The following is an 18,542-nucleotide window of genomic DNA, read 5'->3' on the forward strand; positions in this document are numbered from 1 at the left end:
GAGCACCTGTGGTTAACTGGTGTTGATTCTTTTCCAAGACACCTTCCTCTACTAGGCCTGATAAAATTGAAACGTGTTTTTTGCCCCTGCCTTTGAAAGGGCTATATACCAAGCTCAGATATCTAGAAAGCCTAAAGAAATTCTTAAGGGAGATTTTCAAGGTTGACAATCAATACAGAATTCAAGGACACTTAACCTTGCTTTGTTAGATGTTAGGACCTGAGCGGTGTTACTCAGCATGTTTGCTAGATGGCGCTAGAGTTCACACCTCTTAGCCAGCTTCACGTGTCCTCTGGCTAAGAGTGGAGCAGTCCTTTATTTTTAGTCTTTATTGTAGGATTCAAAAACTTACTACCTTAAAATTCTTATTTATTATCCACCGACTGTTACTTTGTCTAACATCATTTCACATATCATTCTCCTCTAGCCTTTACATGAGAAGATCTGACAATACAATATAAAAATGCTTTCTTTGAATATTCATGTGAAGGGAGTAGAAGACTATACATGTCCAGAAGGATCTTTTTCAGAAAAGAAATTCTCAGCGAAAATTGAACTTTCGATACGTGTTTATACTTGAAAATTGAATAGGGAAATTAAATAGTTTCATGCTTATTTTAAGTTTAAAAAACATCTTTGCCTCAATTATTTCAATGTTTTAGTTGAAAGGCCCCTGTGACCCATATACACATATAAACACAGTCTCTCTTGACCAGGAGGGGGATTTGAAATGAAGAAAAAACATCAATTCTAAGATGTTGTTTTTATTTAGTAATAAAGAAATGCCACATTTTTGAAGAGGAAATGTCTTACGTTCATTATTTTCTTGTTTCAACTAAAATTTATATTACAAAGATGCATAAATGTGTATATAAAACAAGTCCCCTGCCGGTATCTTTTACTTTCTCTCATCTAGTCTGACTTTATAGAGGTGACTGCTGTTAACAGTTTGATGTGTCTGCTCTTTAATACGTTTTTTAAAACATACAACATAAATAGAAATTTTCCGTATTTGTGGATTACCTCTCTATATCCCTGTATGTTATCTTCTGATCTTTCTAGAAGACATTTTTAACCTTCATATACCCAGCTGTCCTCTGATCTAATTACATAGGAAAAAAACAGTCCAGAGTCCAAGAAAATAAAAAAAGTAAGTAATGTGACTCTTACTGCAGTCTGGCACAGAAATAGTCAAAGGAGAGAACATTCCCAACACATCACAAAGTTTCTTCCAAAAACTTTTTTCCTGGGACGCCTGGGTGGCTCAGTGATTGTGCGTCTACCTTCAGCTCAGAGTGTGATCTTGGGATCTGGGATCGAGTCTCACATTGGGCTCCCTCCAGGCAGCTGCTTCTCCCTCTGCCTATGTCTTTGTCTCTCTTTCTGTGTTTATCATGAACAAATAAATAAATCATTTTTAAAAAAGAAAACTTTTTTTCTCTAAGTCCTCACTGTCAATATTTTTCTCACCCACAGCAGTGCTTTAAGTCTCACTCCTTTCTTATTCCAAGCTTTCTAAGTTTTTCACCCAGTTCAGTCCAGACCAACCCTCTTGTCTTTTCTCCTCTCTCTGGTGTAGTTCTGTATTATGTCAATTTTTTCCTTTCTTTAACATCTAGATTTTACAAAACAAATTAGAGTCTTCAAGCTGACTGAGGAAACAAGTCAGTCATCTTCACCTCCCTTGTGTTGGAGATGGAGAGGATAGAAGATGGTTAACATTATAGCATCTTTTCTTTTTATCCCACTCAATGTGTACACAAAGGTGCTTATGCATGCGCATACTCGCACATCCAGATTGCTTTCTCATCTTTAGTTACATAAATGGAAAAGTCATACCATTTATGTTGTTTTATATCTTGCTTTTTCTGCTCAACAATTTATTTTTTGAATTTAAAAAAAAATTATTTATTTATTCATAAGAGAGGGAGAGAGAGGGGCAGAGACATAGGCAGAGGGAGAAGCAGGCTCCCTGCAGGAACCCAACGTGGGACTCGATCCCTGGACCCGGGATCATGCCCTGAGTCTAAGGCAGATGCTCAACTGCTGAGCCACCAGGTGTCTCTGCTCAACAATTTATTATGGACATTTTTCATATCCATATACATACATCTACTTAAAAACAAATCACTTCTTAAAAAACAAATCCATAGTATTCCATGCATTGGTAAGTATGGATGTACTTTATATAACTGTTTCCCTACATTTGAGTAATTTCTAATTTTATGGCAATATTCTAAGAATATTCTGATAGATACATTTGTGTATTTCCAAAGACACTTAGAGTTGGAATAACTAGTGTATAAATTTAAAACTTAATTGACAATGCCATATTCCTTTCCTAAAAGGTCCTACTGATTTATGTTCCTATCAGTAATGCATGAGCATGTTCTTTTTTTTTTTTTTTGCATGAGCATGTTCATTTTCCTTTGTCTTGCAAATACTGCTTGATATCAATTCTTAACCTTTTCCAATCTAAAATTAAAGTTATCTTATTAAATATTTTCTATCTTTTAATCAAATTAATGAATGTTTATTGTTTATGAAGTAAAATAGAACCATACATTTATATTTAAAAAAAAACAGCATTTTTTTTTTGTGTGTGTGTGTGTTCTTGTTCTGAAATTCCTATTTAGTCAAATGTTAAATCTCCTAGATTGGCTCTTTTTGGTATAGGCCAGATTTTTGCTGTGATAAGTTTCAGTTGTGAAGTCTCAGTGCTTAACCCAACAACTGCTGTTTCATATTCATGTTCAAAATGAGTTGAGTGAGATTACATCTGTTCCATATGGTCACATAGGTACCCAGCTGATGGAAGTGCCACCATTTGCTGCAGAGCTGGTTATTATGACAGGAAAGAGGGTGGAGAACTTTCTCTCAGCCTAGAAGTAACACAAATCACTTCTGCTCATATTTCATTGACCTTAACTAGTTGCATGACCCTGCCTAGTCCTAAGGATTCTGGGGAATGTAGTGGAATATTTAATGAGTGTAACTATCTTTGCAACAAACTTGTAAGGCTCTCATCTTTTCTCTCTAATATGTCCACTCTGGTGTTTGTTTCTTATGATATAACCATAATTTAATCTTTTAGTCTTAAAAATTAATTCTTTCAAAATTTTTGGTCACATTTTGAATTCTTAAGAGGTCTTTCTTTTCATGGTCTTTATTTTTTTAGACATATTTTCCTTCTGAGCTTGCGAATTCAGTATATTTTCTTATTTTTCAGAAGATACTAATTTTAGTTTTAACTTCTTTTCTTTTTGCCACCTACTAAAGCATTCCCATTTTTTTTTTTTTAAAGCATTGCCATTGTTTCTTTAAATTCCCCCTTTCTTTTCTTTTTTTTTTTCAGGGGGAAGTGGTGTTTTTTTTTTTGTTTTGTTTTGTTTGTTGTTTTTGTTTTTGTTTTTTTCCTTTTCTTTCCTAGTGGATGCTTTCCTAAACTGTCTGGTAATTTTTGACTCTCTCTCTCTTTTTTTTTTAAATTTATTTTTTATTGGTATTCAATTTGCCAACATATAGAATAACACCCAGTGCTCATCCCATCAAGTGCCCCCCTCAGTGCCTGTCACCCAGTCACCCCCACCCCCGCCCACCTTTGACTCTCTTTTTTTATTTACAATACTACTAGAGTCTCTTCTAATACCTGAATATTTGGGATGAATAAACCTGCTGCCAGTGTTCTGGTGGTTAATTGAGAAAAAGAGTATGCAAACTCACCAACTAGTACAAACAGTTTCACCTGACTGCCCTGTTTTTGGTTTAGGGTTGTGGCAGAATGACTTTCTTGCCACCAACATTCATGCTTTTGCATTCATGGTATATGGAGTTATTATTGGAAGCAGCTTCCAGTCAGACCTATGTTTTCTAGCACCTGTTATATCTAGGTGTATCTAGGGACCCAGTCCATACATCTCTGCATGGGAGATGCTTTTTACTTCATTTTTTTTTCTCAGCTGCATACAATGGAGATAAACCTCAGGCAAACTTTCAAATTTACATTTTGAACATGGCAGTGTTTCCATTTGGATGCCTAGTTGATTCTGCAGATGTATTTATTAGCTTCACATTGCTGGTATAACAAATTACTTCTAACTTAGTGGCTTCAATCATTACAGATTTATTATCTTATAATTCTAAAGGTCTGAAGTCTAAAATGAGTCAGCAGAAGTCAGCTCCTTTTAAAAGCTCTAGGAGAGGGACACCTGAGTGGCTCAGTTGGTTGAGCATCTGACTCTTGATTTGGCTCATGTCATGATCTCAGGGTCAAGAGATCAAGCCCCCAGCATTAGGCTCCACACTCAGTGGGGAGTCTGCTTGAGGTTCTCTCTCTTTCCCTCTCTTCTGCCCCTTCCCAACCCCCCTCCTCTGCTTGAGCTCATGCACTCTTTCTTTCTGAAATAAAAAAAATAAATACATCTTTTTAAAATAGGTTCTAGGGGACAATGTTTCTTTGCTTTCTCAGCTTCTAGAGATGACTTGAATTCCTTGGCTCAGATCCCTTTGCTTGCATCTTTCTGACCTCTGTCTCTGTTGTCACATCTCTTTTTCTTAATCTGACCTTCCTGCATCCTTCTTATAAAGATCCTTGTGATAATGCTGGGCCCGCCTGGATGTCCAGGATACCCTCTCCATTTCAAGATTTTTAAATTGGCATTGTCTACCAAAGTCTCTTTTGCCATGTAGGGTAACATATTCATAGATTTTGGGGATTAGAATATGGACATGTTTGGGAGGCCATCATTCTGCCTCCCATAGTATAGGAATGTCCTCTTCACCTGTTTATGCACCAACTGCCATTACATGAGCACAAAAAAAACCCACAAAGAAACACAAAAACACTCCAACATCCTCCCCCCAAACCACCGCCCCCCCCCACAAAAACAAAAAGCCCCAAATATCTATCATGTAAGAGTAACAAAACTGGGGTAATTATTTGCTATAGCTTTTACCAATATGTTAATGAATATAGAATTGAAGTGGGGCTACACCATAATCAAAAGCTTAAAATAGCAATATTGAATTGGGGGTTAGATAGTGAATGATAAGGAAATAGATTTTGTAAAACTCTTGTTCATGGTTAAATGGAAGGCAGACAGACCTGGTTCCTACTGAGTCCATAACTCTAGTGGAAATAGCTGGGAAGAGCTGAGAGTGTGTGTTGATTGTTAATTATTGATTGTTATCTTGCATTTAGCAAGATATTTGAAAGAAAGAAATGAGTTGTGTGCAGAATTAAAGACATTAGACAAAGTTCAGAAACTTGCAGCCTCTCAGAAGAATCAACAGCTTCTAGATACTAAACTTTAGGAAATGAAGACTACAAAAAGGCTCTGAATGGCAAAAACCCATTAAGAGTTCCCAGTTAAACAAATGATTCATCCCGGCAGCAAAGATCACATTAAGTGTATTACCTTCCCTTTAAAGGTATTGTTTCAGATGGCCTCAAGGTAGATTCCATTAAATTGCTAGAGTAAGAGAAATCGCCCTGAGAAGCAACAAATTATAAGAGGCTTGGATTTATGACTTTGGGGGTGGTTATGGGCACTAGGAATTGATCAGAAACAAATAGATCATCGGTCTGTTAAGATTTTTGGAGATTTAAATAACTTAAGAAACTATGATCTTGGCCTACAAAAAGCCCGTGATAGAAAATAACCATGGAAACCCCAAGATTTCACCCCAGACTTTGAAACTGATGCCCAGAGTACATAATCCCCGGAGCCTTTATTTGTATTCACTTTCCTTTGCATGCTACCCATCTTCCTTAGATAGCAGTTCCAGTTAGTTTCCTGAGTTAAGAGGAGTCAATGCACTAAGCAACTTTTTATTTGGCAAAAATATTTACAACAATCCAGACAACAAGAAATCGAAAACCCTGCATCCCATTATATCTAAAAAGGCAGGTTCCTTTCTCCAGAGAAACTACACTTGGGTACCTTTCATAGAAGCCAGATTTTGCTATAGACTTTCCATAGAATTAGAGCTTGGAAAGAGCTAGAGAACAGATGGTATGTAATTCCAGAGGCTGTTTCACCTTTTCAGACTTTATAAGAAAGGTGTGCCACTTAGGACAACTCTACGCTTTTTTTGTTTTAGAGTTACCTGATGATCTCTGTACAACAGGTTTCATCACCTGGCACAGGATCATTCTTGATGAGTGAATAATACTAAAACATTGCCATACTATATGACAACATCAGAAGGCATTGTAGCAAAAAAATAGACTAGAGGTTGATTCCTAATGACTGGGATTGGACTTGTATTATAAAAGTTTATTGATTATAACTACAAATTTTGTAGAAATCTCTCATCTTGGGCATTTGATGACAACCTTTGGAATATTTCCTGACATTACCCAGGATCCATTATTCTGGTCCATCAGTCTCTCTTCCTAGAAAAATGAGAGTTATTTAGATAGTTAAACTTAAGGATAAGAAAAACAGGATCCTAATTTGTATTGAAACTGTTAATCATTGAAAAGAGAATTTTGGACGGTTTACTTCTGTCTCCAAGCTTCTTCAATTTATATTTTACCAAAGCCCCCAAAGACGTACATAATTCTACATGCAATGGCTCAAAGTGTAGCAGGAGACCCAGACACTGTTACTGAGTCTATGGAACCTGTCCAATTAGACAGGTGATGGTACAAAATGTTTAGGATACTGGCCCCTGGAGGTAGAATGTGTGCTGACTTAGGAGAAAAATGTTGTACTTACATCTCTACAGACCTCTCCAGGATCTTTTATATTACTGAAAATATCCAGGAAACAAAGAAATGATGAAATTCAGTAATTTGGCTTTTATCCCCATACCTAGTTTTGCAGACTCTTTGGTTTGGGGATGGGATTTTTCTCTTGGTTTTTGGGGCAATCTTGACTCGTATTATGAATGAACTACAACTTTTGATTACTGTCCTTCAGCTAATATTTGTCTGTTTTCAATACATGAATGTATGGTTTTCAGAACCTTGAATTCTGTGGAGAAGTCGACATCCCAGCAAATGACCCAAGTAATAAATTTTCCAGGAGAGTAATAAGAAAATCTGACACTTATTAGTGTTGGAGTGACTACCATTGGAAGTTCTACACAACCCAAACACATCATCCAACAGTGCAGAGCTAGACTAATCCTGTGTTTAGATGATAATGGGCTACCCTTCACCTTAGGAGGAAGAATGATCTAAAGTTCTCTATTGCTGTGTGACAATATTATCACCAACATTACTACCTTAGAGGCTTAAACCAACACATCTATTACCTCAATTTCTGTGGGTAAGGAATGTAGGAATGCCTTAGTTGGGCCCTTAGTACTTCAGGATCTCACAACATTGTAACCAACATTTTGCCCGAGGCTGCAGTCTGATTTGAGACTTGACTGTAGAAGGATCCATATCTAAGCACACATGGTTGTTGACAGAATTCAATTCCTGGTGGGACTGAGATTCTCAATTTTTGCTGCCTGTCATCTAGAGGCCATTGTCTCAGGTTCTTGCCAGGTGGGCTTCTTAACATGGTGGCCTGCTTCCTAAAAAGCCAGTAAGGAAGAAAATCTAGCAATAGGGATGTTATAATCTTATGTAACATAATCACATATGTCCCATTGCCTTTGCATATTCATTTGATTAGGGGAAAGTCATAGATCATACCCACACTCAGGGAGAAGGGATCGTAAAGGCACGAATGTCAGGAGTTAGGGATCATTGAGATCACTTCATAAGATCTGGGGCATGAGAATTGAAACCAATTAATGTCCTGTTTCTGTGTTAACTCAGACTATGACTGAGGATACTTCCTGCCCATTGACTAAACCATAATAGGACTGGGAATATTTTTCTGTTCCTATCATACATAAAACTGAGAACAAGTAAAAGTAATTTAACTATTTGATTCAGGAAATACTTGCTTCTGAAAATTAACACTGAGCCAACTGCAATGGCTTACTTATTAAAACTAGCAGTTTAGGGTGCCTGGGTGGTTCAGTTAGTTAAGTGTCTGCCTTTGGTTCAGGTCATGATCCTGGGGACCTGGGATGGAGCCCCGTGTCAGGCTCCCTGCTCAGTGGGGAGACTGCTTCTCTCTCTCTCTCTCTCTCTCTCTCTCTCTCTCTCTCTCACTGCTTGTGCTCACTCATTTCTCTCTTGCTCTCAAATAAATACAATCTTAAAAAACAAACAAACCCTGCCAGTTTATCATGACTTTTGTTAAGACCTGCACCTCTGTCTGTCCATCCATCTGAAACTGTTATGTAATAAATGTCATTATGTCTCTCTACTACCAACAAGTTTCTTCCCTTACCTTAAAATCACCAGCTCAGGCTCTAAATCCCTATAAATATCTTCTTGTGACTTCCCCCTTACAATACATTGCTAAGAGTCTATCAAGGTGTGATTTGCCTTAGAGAAGAAAGCCTAATAAACTTAGCTTTGATCATCTTTGTTTTCTGGTAGTCTTTTTGAGGGGTTAATAATCAACATTATAACTATGATTGTTTTGGTGTCAGATATAGTATGTATCCTTCCTGTTCTAAAACAGAGGCTAGTAGCAAACCATTTTTGTTTAGTCATACCTCAATCAAAGTTAAGGCCTTCTCTTCATGTTATCTTAGGCCTTCAAGGTGACTAAGTCCCCTATTTTCTGTTTTGAGAAGAAAATTATGAATATTATGAGGTGAGGCATTGCCCTCATGGGAGAGGAATTGGCTAGTATGCCAATTGGAAAATTGGCATTCTTCCACATTGGTTGTCTGATAGAAGAAAGATCTCTTTGTGATTGAAGTCCTTTGTGGTGGCAATGAGGAGAACTGACTCAGCTTCCACACAGCCACCATTGCTAAGTGTGAACAGAGGTCCTTGCTCCAGCAATTGCTTGATTTTTCACTTTCCTTTTCTTAGAGTAACTGGTGTTTCCCTTCTGTGGCCAACTATCTTTCTTTCCTCACACAAGGAAAGATTTAATCTGGAAGGAGGCATCTGAATCTTTTTGTCTCAGAGTAGCAATGGTGTTTAATAGTTGGATGTTTCTGATTATGCTGTGAGTCACTCAAGACTAGCTGTCCAAGCTAGGAAGCAGAATGGGGGAGAAGGGAAGAGGCTCCAGGAGGAATGTGCAAGTTAACACTTCAAAATACTGAACTACTATATTTCCTTTTTTTACCGCACTCTTCTCTCTTTATCTTTGCTGAGCATGTACATTTGAAGTCATGTAAGTTAAATAAATGTTCCATTTGTGTGTTTTCTTTTTAAAATTAATTTAATTTATTATTATTATTATTATTATTATTATTATTTTAGTTTTTAAGAGAGAGAGAGAGATGAGGGAGGTGGCAGGGGGCAATGAGAGAGAAAGAATCCCAAGCAGGCTCCACACCCAGCACAAAACCTGATGACACAGAGCTCCATCTCACAACCCTGAGATCATGACCTGAACTGAAACCAAGAGTCAGACACTTAACCACCTAAGCTACCCAGGCACCCCTATTTTAGATAAACTTCTTATTTTAGAACAGTTTTATGTTTATAGAGAAAGGGTAACACTAGTACAGATAGTTCCATTTTCTCCACACCCAGTTTCCCATATTATACATTATTATTAACTGAAGTCCATGCTTTATTCAGATTTCCTCAGTTTTTAGCCTATTGTACCTTTTCTGTTTCAGCACTCTATCCAGGGTACCACATTGCACTTTGTCATCATGCCCCCAGAGTCTCCTCTTGACTGTGACAGTTTCTTAGACTTTCCTTGTTTTAATGATCTTGATACGTTTTGAGGAATACTTGTCAGGTATTTTCTGGAATGTCCCTCAATACCTTGTCAGGTATCTTCTGGAATGTCCCAGATCTGTCTGGTGTTTTTCTCAGGATTAGATTGGACTTTTGAATGTTTTGGATGAAGATCATAAAAGTAAAGCACCGTTTTATCACTAACTGAGATTCCTATGTTTGTCAGGTTTCTCTGTTAAAAAATAACTCTCCCTCATCGTCCTATACTGTACTTTTTGGAAGGAAGTCAGTATACTTAGTTCATTCCAAAAGAATAAGGATTTATGTTCCATCTCCTTAAGGGATTTCTGCATAAATTATTTGGAATTCTGTTCTCTCTCATTTATTTATTTTTTGAATTAATCATTTATTTATGTCAGTGTGACTCATGGATATTTATTTTATACTTTGGATTATCATCCATTACTACTTAATCTATCTTTTTGCTCAAATTGCTTCAACTTTGGCCATTGGGAATTTTTTCAGTTGGCTTTTATGTCCCTTTGACAGACCCCATTATCTTTTTAAAGCACTACCTTATTTTCTGGCACTAAAAACTACAAAATACTCCAGGCTTGTCTTGTATACTCCCTGTATTCTTTTTAATAAAAAAAAAAATGCTTGAAAGAGATACTAAATGAGAGAATTCAGAAATGCTCAGTTTCACACCAGCTCAATGATTTAGCTTAATACATAAACTTTTCTTATAGATATTTGCCTATTCTCTCCATTTTAAACCATTGTAATGTGAAATCATTGGTAACATCATAAAAATAATATGACAAATCAAGTTCAATTAACTTCAGAATTAGGAAACTTGGTGGATCTGATATACTTTCCTGTGGCTATAGATGAAATCACTAAGTGGCTAGCTTTGAATGTTTAAAGTAGTCTGTTCCTGACTATTTATACTCTGATTCCCTGTAACTTTTGGAGTAAGTCTACTACTTTCATATAGACCTAAATTTTCTTGCCAGGCAAACAGGGAGCCAAGGACTCTGAGTTGGCTGCAGAATTGGGAGAAGTGGTTTCTTCTGCTTGGAGGCATGAAACCATGGGGAATTAGTCTTCATTCTGGGAAGAAACTGGCTTAAGATGCTATCTACGACAAGATATCAATTCTAAAAAGCAAGAATTCATTCTAAATCAAAAGATTTGCAGCAAACAGAAAATAATGCAGCTCCAGAAGTGAGTCCTGGAGATACTCTTAGACCAATGGTGTGAAGGGGCAAAACCTTTTATCAGGTATCTGATGGCAGGAGATAATTCTTAAAGGAATAACCTGGGGTGCCTAGGTAGCTCGGTTGTTTAGCATCTGACTCTTGATTTTGGGCTTAGGTCGTGATCTCAAGTTCGTGAGATTGAGCCCCACATTGGGCTCTGTGCTGTGCATGGAGTCTGCTTGGGATTCTCTCTCTCTGCTTCTCCATACCCTACTTGCAAACATGCTCTCTCTCTCTAGAAGGAAGGAAGGAAGGAAGGAAGGAAGGAAGGAAGGAAGGAAGGAAGGAGAAAGAAAGAGAGAAAGAAAGAAAAGAAAAGGAAAAAAAGAAAAGAAAAGATAAAACAAAAGAAAGAAAAGAACAAACCTTTCTTGGTGGGAGAAAGTGAATTGACATTAGACTTTGGTTTCATATCTGGCTATTTCTCTTACTAATTATGCATTGTTGGAATTTCTATACACCCTCTCTGAGCCTCAGTTTTCTCAAATGTAAAAATAAAGCACGTACTGATACCTACCTCATTACATCGTTGAGAGAATTAAACAAAATAATACAAAGAATGCTTAACAAGAAATTGAGCACCGAAGATCTCAGTACATTAGCCATTGTTATATTGCATATTATCTAGAATCCTAAGCTTATTTCAACTAGCACTTAGTATGATGTAGCTCATTAAAAGAAATTGAAAGTAGGTGAGAATCTAAAATACAACTTCATTTTTAAATATTTTGATACTTGTGGTAAAAGGTATTTTAAATGTGATGGGAAACTTATTAAACCTGAAACATTTTATCCAAACTAGGAGCAAAATTATACAAATGTTCCAGTTATCTATTGCCACATGTAAATTACTTTCAAACTTAGTAGCTTAAAGCAAAAAACATTTATTATGTCGCATAATTTTGGAAGGCCAGGGATCAGAGTGGTAGAGCTAGAAAATTCTAATTCTGCATCTCTCTTGAGGTTTCAGTCAAGATGTTAGTGGGGTTCAGTCTTCTGAAGGGGCTGATGAATCCACTCCCAAGCTCATTCACTGGGTTGTTGTCAGAAGACTTCAGTCCTTCACTATTTTGGCCTCTTTCTCTTCGTTTTGCTTCAACAACATGGCAGCTGAGTGATGAGAAAGAGAGAAAGAGACCCAGGATGGAAGCTGCAGGCTTTTAATAACTGATCTCAGAAGTGATACACCATTACTTCTACTATGTTTGCTAGAAGCAAGTTCCTAAGTCTAGCTCCCATTCAAGGAGAGGGATATTGGGCTACCCTTCTTAAAGGGAAGAGTATCAAAAAATAAAATAAAAAAAGGGAAGAGTATCAAAGAATTGTAAACATATCTTTAAGAGTATCGGAAGTATCATTGGTATCCTGAGATTTCATGGTGTTTGTTCATGATTTTCTTGGCCATGAATGAACCAAACTTGGCACCCAAAATTTTATCATTTCCTGGGAAGATGCAAAGGAACAGTGAGCTGGGAACACTATGCATTTTAGCTTTTGGCATCCTTTCCATTTCCTACAACTTAAGTCTTGTTTATATGTCTGACATAAAGTGGAGATTACATCATTCTTTAGGTAATTGGTCAGTATAGATAGTCACACTAATTTTAGTAGCTTTTTCTTTTTAAAGATCTTATTTATTTATTCATGAGAGATACACACACACACACACAGACAGAGAGAGAGAGAGAGAGAGAGAGAGAGAGAGAGGCAGAGACACAGGCAGAGGGAGAAGCAGGCTCCACGCAGGGAGCCTGATGCAGGACTCAATCCCAGGACTCCAGGATCATGTCCTGGGCCAAAGGCAGACGCTAAATCTCTGAGCCACCCAAGGATCCCCTTGTAGTAGGTTTTTATGTAGCTGATTTATCATTATATACATTAGAAAAGCTACCTACTTTTAATTTTTAGTTGCTGTTTTCTTCTTTTGAAAGATTTCTTTATTCTTTATTAGAATGCTAATTTTTAAAGAAAGAAATCCCTATTAAGGTGACAGGAAAAATAATGGTGTATACAAAGGACATTTAGTTTATTAAGCATTTTTATATAAATTATGTCAAAACAGCATCCTGATATATGAAATCCATGAGTGGAAGAGCAAAACTTCCTTTTTATAATTTCTGATATCAGCTTAGCTGTAAAATCCAGAATTTAATTGTAAATAACATTAGTGTATTTAGTCAGGGTTCTATATATATGTGTATGAATATATGGATAAATGGAGATAGAGATTTATTACAAGGAATTGGCTTACATGATTATGCAGGCTGAGAAGTCTAGACTCAGGAGAATTATCTTTTATTCTATTTAGGACTTCAACAGATTGGATGAGGCCTGCCCACATTGGGGAGGGTGATCTGCTTTACTCAGTGTACAGATTCAAATGTTAATTTCATCCAGAAACAACCTCATAGACACACTCAGAAATAATATTTAACCAAATATCTAGGCACCTTGTGGCCCAGTCAAATTAACACATGAAATTAACCATCAGACTCAACCATCCGCTCTTTCATGCTATAGCTTTCACTTACAATTTAGCCTCAAATCTCAAGGTTAAGGAGATAATCTGGGGCATTTGTAAAGGGACGAACAAACTCACAAGTAGTCAACAACTGAAATATTCAGTATAGGTCTATGAAGACATGTGAGCCTTCAAAGTCCTGCTTTGGTTTACCCCAATCCTTGTTCATTGTGGGTAGAGAATACATCAGCCAAGCCAGCTGATAGTTTGGTTGACAAGGTATAGGGTTTTGAACAGTATCCCCCAATTACCTCCCAGTGAGTTACAGCTGTAAAGTGGGGTCCAAAGAATATTATAAAATATGATTTTGGAGTACAATCAATTAATATTAGCTAGGTCTCACATTTCTTCTAGTTCACCACCTCCTGGGATCTTTTGGTCCTCTAATTGAGAAAATGTAACTCCAGTATGGCTTAAGGACACTTAGATGTCACACTTCTCTTTTTTTCTCAGTTATTCCTAAATCCATATCTCCATCTTGGACAATAATTCTCAGATCAAGACTTTATATCCAATATCTGACTCTTTCTTATCACACTATGTATCATGTAGGCAAGAGAGTGATCCTCAATGAAACTGAATTCTTGACCATGAAGCTGATAAGGCTATCATATAAAGTTCCAGGGAGTTACAAAATACAGATGACATAAACTGCTCAAAACTTTGCCTGTGCTTTGGAGACTTGAGGTTCCTTTCAAGACAACTGTATTTTTGTTCTGGGTAAAAGTAAGCGTAAGTAGTAAGCACTTTTAGATATTGGGTTGGACATACCCTGATGCAAGCCTCCAGAGAGCCCCTCCTCTTGGGTGTAGGTGGCACCTGGGACCTGCTTCAAACAAATAGAATATGGACAGAAGTGATAGAGTTGATACTTCCCATGATCGTATTTAATTATACATAAGTCTATTTCAGCAGAGTCTGTTGGCTTTGAGGAAACAACTGCCATGTTGTGGATTGCCTATGGAGAAGGTCACATGGCAAGGAAATGCAAGTGGCTTCTGGAACTAGAGGGGGACTCTCAGCCAATAACCAATAAGAAATGGACCTTCAGTCCTAAAGCACCAGAAAATGAATTTTGCCAACAACCTGAGAGAGCCTCAAAGTAAATTCTTCCTCACTCAAGCCTCCAGATGAAGATGTGGCCCAGCCCATACCTTGATTGCAAACCTGTGAGACCCTGATGAAAGGACCCAGTGATGCTAGACTCCTGGCACATGAAAGCTGTGTGGTAGTAAATGTGTGTTGTTTTAAGCTGCTAAATTTATAGTAATTTTGTTACTCATCAATAGAAAACCAACACACATATTAGCTCTAAAGAAATTGTCTATCTTATGATCCTGGGGAGTTTTTTTTTTTTTTTAAACTTTGTTGAAGTATAAGTACATAGAGAAAGTGTGCATATCATAAAAATACAGCTCAGTAAAGTCATGCAAACTGAACACACCAGCACCCAAATCCAGAAATGGAACATTACCAGCCCTCCAAAGTCCCTTAAGGAAGATTTGAATGCCAGTAACTAACTGAATACAGGTGCTTCAGATGGAAAAGTTAAGTGCTGTACATATTGATGCTAATTAGGTAAAACTTTTAGTCATCTGTGTCTACGAAGTTTATATTTAGAGAAATTATTTTTTAATTTATTTTTAAAAGATTTTATTTATTTATTTGAGAGAGAGAGAGAGAGAGAGAGAGCCTGAGCAGGGGAAGGGGCAGAGGGAGAAGAGGAGACCGACTCCCTGCTGAGCAGGGAGCCCAATGCAGGACTCAATCCCAGGACACTGCAGTCATGACCTGAGCCAAAGAAAGATGCCCAACTCACTGAGCCACTCTGGTGCCCTGTTTTTTTGTTTGTTTGTTTGCTTGTTTGTTTCATTTTGTTTTTAAAATAAAGACTTAGACTGTGTTGGATCTGAAAGTTAACATTTGATTTTGGGAGATGTACGTGTTTTAGGAGCACTGATTGGTGCATAGAGTCTATATGCTCTTCCCTCATCTGTGTTATAGCCTACCATGTACTTTCATAGTTATTATTTCATTGTGTTCTCCCAATGGCCCCTCTAAGTAGTATTGCTGGATATTCACCCTGTAAGTGAACTTCAGTTATTCATTAGTGATTAAATATGCTTAGTATGAATCTCAAAGTCTTCACCTGATCTTCACCTGATAGGCAGAGATAGAGGTTACTGGTTGGTTTCAGCCAGGGTTTATTCCGACTGGTCAATACCCATACTGCATATGTTAAACATTTTGACTACCACTCTTGTTCTAGGTATACTTAGAATGAAATAATTTCAGTCTGAATGAGTCCATAGAGATGATGTGTTTCACCAGTTTTCAATAATGTTCCTCAGTTTCATGGAAGAAGTACTGCAGGAAGTGGTGGTGACAAGGAAGGTGAAATGGGAGGTGAGAGAGAAGGTTGTAGAGAAGGAGCACCATACTCCATCCAGCTTCCACTTGAGTCCTTACAATCTTGGTTCTTTTAAATATTGGTACTAGGTAAGTTTTTACATTAGATGAAGGATCTTACTACAAAAAAAATTTGAAAACCACTTATGTATTGCAACTATATCATCTTAACAAATTAAGAAGCTTAGAAAGGTTAAATGACTATGAAGAAATTATACAATTATATCATTAGGTAGTTGCAAAATTTGGATATGAATTCAGGTTTTTGAATCTCAGACTTGTACTTTCAAGTGCTGCATCTTTGATGCCTACAGAGCATTGGATAGAGAACTACTTCAGCCCAATATAAACATAACTTTAACATTCTCTCAATATGTTTCTTCATGAATATGGATGCATATTTGAATAATTTGTTTACTGTCACTCTTAGTCCTATGAAGAATTTGGTATGGCTTAGAACAACAAATTAGGAATTTGTGGGAGGGAAAGAAAGAAGGACGTAAAAGGACAAAGTACAGGTAATACGATCTGGATGGTTGTAGAGGTGGGCTGTAAATGGACTGTGAGCTTGGTGGAAGTCAGTGCAGAAGAAACCAACTATGCGAAACATAGATTGTGTTTCTGGCATCTTGAAAATGCACTAAATAAGAAACTGGGGGGAAAACACTTTCAAAATCTGGACAAACAACAGTAACTGCTCCAGACTGTCAGCTCTTACTGTTCTTGATGTGCATAAGGTTTACTTAGTTCCCTTTGCTCTAATATACTCAGACTCCAAGTGCCTGAACATAATGTGGAGAGTTAAAATAGAGGAGTGCCTCAATTCCCAAAGTGCTTTACATCTGTCAGATTCAGAGGAAACCATGGTATTGCTTTAATGCGTGTGCGCGCGAACGCCCGCACACACTTTTATTAAACATATGCTCCCAGCCACATTCCACTTGGCAAGATCACAAGTGCATAATAGCTACAAGCTGTAAAGAAAAAAAAAAAAAAAGAGAGAAGTTAACCAGTTTTTTTTAAAATAAGATAAATAAGACCTCCTCAGCTTCTTTAAGCATTCATTTACACATTCTTTGAGTGTGCACACTAGCTTTTCTTCTCTGAGTCTCTATTTATTCATTCCTGCCCAAAGATGAATATTGCAATTGTACATGATGCAAACATTGGAAATCTGTGTTTACATTTGTGTTTCCAACTGAATATGCTAATAGTGTTTAATCAGCAGTGATGTTGCTTTATATCAATGTTTTGTGCCGTGTACAGCCTCAGTGATAATGTTGTGATAACCAAAATTTTCCCCACATCAAAACTTGGAGACCATCCCAGTTTTTTTGAGCAGCCATTTGATTCCAAAATATGATGAAATCCTTTAATCTTCCTCAGGATTATTTCTGTTTTCAGGAAGCATTAAATATCCCCTTGGTTTCATTAAGGGGGGGTGGGGAGGGGGAGGCTTGAGACTGCTTGCAGCAGTTCAGAGGTTCTGGGGTTCCAAGCAAGCTCCCAAGCTGTCCAGGAGAACCTGCGGGAGGAAGCTCCACGGTTGGTCATGCTGCGGAAGGAAGTGGCTGCAGGCTGCTCGGTGTGTGGTTCGGAGATATTCTGTGGAATCTAGCAACACACAGGCCAGAAAAACAAGAATCCAGCAGCAGCAGAGTGAGAGGGAGGTGGGAAATGACAAACTCTTAGTCACGAATTTACAAAACATATTTCTATGCTGTATCTAAAGGAGGAGAGGGCCTGTGCAAGACTTGATGAGCTTCTGACCCTAGGCAAAGGGGTACTCTGCAGATAAAGCATGTCCTCTTTTTTTTTTTTTTCTTACAAATATATTCCCCTACTCAGTCTAGGCCACCACAAAAACAGAGATTTTTTTTTTCCTTTTGCATCCTACAGCAAACCAAAAGAACCATAGCAAATTGTTTAAGGTCTATCAGTGAATGCAGTAAAAATATTATACTCTTAAGGCACACACATATCCGGCACCTCTAAAAAAAAAAAAAAAAAAAAAGAAAGAAAGGTAAGAAGAGCAACCTCAAACTCTAAATTTCCTTTTTTAAAAAATAGTAGTATTCCTCAGTCTTTGTGTATGTTCAAAGTTGGAAATGCTTTCTTTTCTATTTTTTCTTCTTTTTTCCCCCAGTGAGTATGTGGGAACCCTGCTAGGCTTTTTTGACAGAAACACGACATACTTTTTTTTTTTTTTTAAGATTTTATTTATTTATTTATTTATTTATTTATTTATTTATTTTTTAAAAGTTGTGTTTTTTTTTTTAATTTTTTTTTCTTTATTTATGATAGTCACACACAGAGAGAGAGAGAGGAGAGAGAGAGAGAGAGAGAGAGAGAGAGAGAGAGAGAGAGGCAGAGACACAGGCAGAGGGAGAAGCAGGCTCCATGCACCGGGAGCCTGACATGGGATTCGATCCCGGGTCTCCAGGATCGCGCCCTGGGCCAAAGGCAGGCGCCAAACCGCTGCGCCACCCAGGGATCCCCAAGATTTTATTTATTTATTCAGGAGAGACACACAGAGAGAGGCAGAGACGTAGGCAGAGAGGGGGAGAAGCAGGCTTCCTTGCAGGGAGCCTGATGCGGGGCTCCATTCGATCCGAAGACCCCAGAA

At 37.5% G+C, this 18,542-nt stretch overlaps 1 non-coding gene across 1 annotated transcript; it reads right to left on the reverse strand.

Moving 5' to 3' along the window:
* Nucleotides 1–17,744: 17,744 nt before the first annotated feature.
* LOC129520350 (small nucleolar RNA SNORA31) lies at nt 17,745–17,865 on the reverse strand. The gene has a single exon (XR_008666583.1). It is a non-coding gene; the product is annotated as a small nucleolar RNA SNORA31 (small nucleolar RNA).
* Between the last annotated feature and the right edge of the window lie 677 nt (nt 17,866–18,542).

This window comes from Nyctereutes procyonoides, unplaced genomic scaffold, assembly GCF_905146905.1.
Source record: "Nyctereutes procyonoides isolate TBG_1078 unplaced genomic scaffold, NYPRO_anot_genome, whole genome shotgun sequence".
Lineage (NCBI taxonomy): Eukaryota > Metazoa > Chordata > Mammalia > Carnivora > Canidae > Nyctereutes > Nyctereutes procyonoides.